Raw genomic sequence first — 4,089 nt, forward strand, 5'->3', positions numbered from 1 at the left:
TTTAACAAGCCTGACTTCCAAGGACTCCGTCAGTGTAGATGAATCTCAGAGGCCAGGACAGCTTTTGGTTTGGGCTGAACTGGGTCTGACTCCTTCTGGGTAGGTTTGGCAGTGAAGGCCATGCAAACAAGAGGCTTGAGTGCTGCCATTGATCTCAAGGGCCAGTTTGTTCCCTGTCATACCTGGTCTTTTACTTCTGTTCACTCAGCATGTCTGTCTACTGTCCTATCCTGTTAGGAACTATGAACATGTCCATGCCCATAGTTGTGTGAGGAGACATGATATAAAGGGTTAGCAGTTGTGCCAAAACTCCCTCTCCTTATTTCTTCCATCCTAGGCCTTGCACTCCTCCCATCCCCCAATCCAGAGAAAGGAGAGCAGTCCTGTGTGCAAGTAGTTCTCTACAGCTGGATCTCAGGGCATCTCCCTCACTGTCTGGAATAATGAACATCTTCTACGACAACAGTCCTCTTTGTCTTGCCGAACAAAACCAAACCACACTGGGGTCATCCCAAGGCACCCTGTTGCCACCACTCTCACTGGCGGGCAAGTTTCTCTGAGCTGGGGTCCAAGCAGGTTAAAGGCTTGAGAACAGAGGGCAGCTTCAGAAACAATGACCATTCTTGTGTTTTCCTTTTCTCCATGCTACTTCTCTTACATATTTTGAGGAAAGTGGACGTTCAGAGGACAGAGACCCTACCCTGGCCAGCCCATGCCAAACCAAATGCTCTAAGATGAAAGGCAGTTTGAAATAAGGCTGCTCAGAAAGAAAAAAATTTTTAAAAACAACACCATTTCCAATTTCACCACAAAAGAATGTAAGATACCTAAGAAGTGCAAGACCTGTACTCTGAACACCATAAAACACTGATGAAATAAATTAAAGATGACACAAACAAATGGAAAGATATTCCATGCTCATGGGTTGGAGGAATTAATATTGTTAAAATGTCCACATTACCCAAATCAATCTACAGATTCAATGAAATCCCTATCAAAATACTAACAACATTTTCACAAAATTATAACAAATAATCCTAAAATTTGTATGGAACCACAGAAGACCCTAAATAGCCAAAGTAATCCCAAGAAAGAACAAAGTGGAGGTCTCACAATTCCAGATTTCAAGATACACAGAGCTGCAGTAATCAAAACAGTATGGTACTGGCACAAAAATAGACTCTAGGTCAATAGAACAGAATAGGGAACCCAGAAATAAACCTATGATTATATGGTCAATCTATGACAAAGGAGGCAAGAATATACAATGGGGAAAAGATAGTCTCTTCAATGAATGGTGCTGGGAAAACTGGACAGGTACATGTAAAAGAATGAAACTGGACCACTTTCTAACACCATACACAAAAATAAACTCCAAATGAACTAAAGACCTAAGCATGAGACCTGAAACCATAAAAATCTTAGAAGAGAGCACAGGCAGTAATTTCTCTGACATTGGCCATAGAAACATTTTTCTAGATATGTCTCCTAAGGCAAGGGAAACAAAAGCAGAAATAAATTATTGGGACTACATCAAAATTAAAAAAAAAACTTTCACAATGAAGGAAATCATCAACTAAACAAAAAGACAACCTACTGAATGGGAGAAGATATTTGCAAATGATTTGCCCAATGAGGTGTTAATATCCAAAATACATAAAGAACTTATCAACACCTAAAAAAACAATCCGATTAAAAGGTGGGCAGAGAAACTGAATAGACATTTTTCCATAGAAGACAGATGGCCAACAGACACTTGAAAAAATGCTCAACATCACTCATCATCAGGGAGATGCAAATCAAAACCACAATTACATATCACCTTACAACAGTAAGAATGGCTAAAATCAAAGTGACAAGAAATAACAAGTGTTGGTGAAGATGAGGAAAATGAACCCTTGTGCACTATTGGTAGATATGTAAATTAGTATAGCCACTGTGGAAAACAATATGGAGATTTGTCAAAAAATTAAAAAGACAAACCGTAAGAGACTCTTAATCTCAGGAAAAAAGGGTTTCTGGAGTGGAGGGGGTGGGAGGGATGGGGTGGCTGGGTGATGGACATTGGGGAGGGTATGTGCTATGGTTGGCTGGGTGATGGACACTGGGGAGGGTATGTGCTATGGTGAGTGCTGTGATTTGTGTAAGACTGTTGAATCACAGACCTGTACCTCTGAAACAAATAATACATTATAGGTTAATAAAAATAGAAATACTGTGTGATCTAATAATTTCACTACTGGGTATTTACCCAAAGAAAATAAAAACACTAATTCGAAAAGACATATGCACTCCTATGTTCATTGCAGCATTGTTTACAACAGCCAAGATATGTAAGTAACCTAAGTGCCCATCAATAGAGGAAGATATAAAGAATATATATATATATAATGAAATATTACACAGCCATTAAAAGGATGATATTGTGCCATTTGAGACAACATGGATGGACCTAAAGGGTATCATGCTAAGTGAAATAAGTCATACTGAGAAAGGCGGATACTACTCACAAGTGGAATCTCAAAAAAATGAATAAACAAACAAAAAGCAGAATCACACCTATAAATACAGGAGAACAAATTGATGGTTGCTAGAGTGGAAAGAGGGAGGGGTTGGACAAATTGGATGAAGAAGATGCAAGCCTCCAGCTATGGAATGAGTAAGTCACGGGAGTAAAAGGCACAACCTAAGGAATAGTCAATGATATTGTAATGGGGATGTAACAAGACAGATGGTAGCTACACTTGTGGTGAACATAGTATAATGTATAAAGTTGTCAAATTACTAAATTGTATACCTGAAACTAATGTAACATTGCATATCAAATACTCAAATAAAAAATAAGAAATAAGGCTGCTCAGACATTAGGATTGAGCTCCCAACTCCCTTCCTAACCCTGCCTCTTTTTTTTTAAAGATTTTATTTATTTGAGAGAGAGAAAGAAAGAGCACAAGCAGGGGGAGCAGCAGAGGGAGAGGGAGAAGCAGTCTCCTTGCTTAGCAGGGAGCCCGATATGGGGCTCCATTCCAGGACCCTGGGATCATGACCTGAGCTGAAGGCAGATGCTTAACCAACTGAGCCACCCAGGCACCTCTAACCCTGCCCTTTTATCTGAGAAGTAATCCTCACTGTTTGGGACTCCCTCAGTGGCGTATAAAGCAGGTGATTCCTAATAGTCACTGAGACCTGTTTAAAGAGATCACACAGAAGCCCCTAGAAAAGTGTCTTGTGGATGGGTGTTTGCAAAGAATATGTTATTAATGCAGCTAAACTTTATAATTCATAACTACCTGGGGCTAATATTCATTTGAAATAAGTATTAAAAAAAACAAATACTAGTAATTCTAAGAAATCTGTATTCATTTGAACTCACCTACCAAGGTGTTGACAAGTAGTCTTAAAAGCAGTGTGAAGAATTGAAATATCACTAGACTAAGATACAATTGGCCTGGGTTATAGTTATGACATCATCAAATAGTAAGTAAGTGTGTGACCCTGGGCTTTTCTATCAATTTCTTGAAAATAGCTTTAAGTAGTTTAGATAGGGATGTTGAGTAACTTGCCCAAGGTCACACACAGCCAGGAAGTGAGAGAGCCATCATTGTCCAGATCCAGGGTTCATAATCATTCTGATATACTGCCCCCTCCTTATCATATGCTTATTGTATTCATATAAGGCCTAGAACAGAAATGTCTGAGAGAGCTAGGGCCCACTCTGATAATTCTTTTCCAGCTTTCTTTACAACTAGCCTCAAACCATGTCTGCAGAGAATTCCTTAAGACATTGCCAAGTACTCATTGAGGGGGAAAAGAAACTATGTAGAGTGAGAAATCTCACTGTCTGGAAATCCCCACTAGAAAGGTAGGAGACTGTGAGGTCCTTGTCTGAACCTAAAGGGTACTTACAGGCTGGTCTAGATGGTTGGTATCAGAGGGTCTATGGGCAGCAATCCTAGGGCTGGGAGAATTGCCTTAAAGTCCACACGTGCCAGTCCAGCTCAGTTTTTCCTTGAATTGTAATGTTCATTTGTGATGGCTTAAGTGTGTGTACAGAAACTGACGGAAAGAAGGCAGGAAAAGTCTTCCTTA

This window comes from Callorhinus ursinus, unplaced genomic scaffold, assembly GCF_003265705.2.
Source record: "Callorhinus ursinus isolate GAN/ISIS: 27379988/994484 unplaced genomic scaffold, GSC_fseal_2.0 scaffold40, whole genome shotgun sequence".
In the NCBI taxonomy this organism is placed as follows: domain Eukaryota; kingdom Metazoa; phylum Chordata; class Mammalia; order Carnivora; family Otariidae; genus Callorhinus; species Callorhinus ursinus.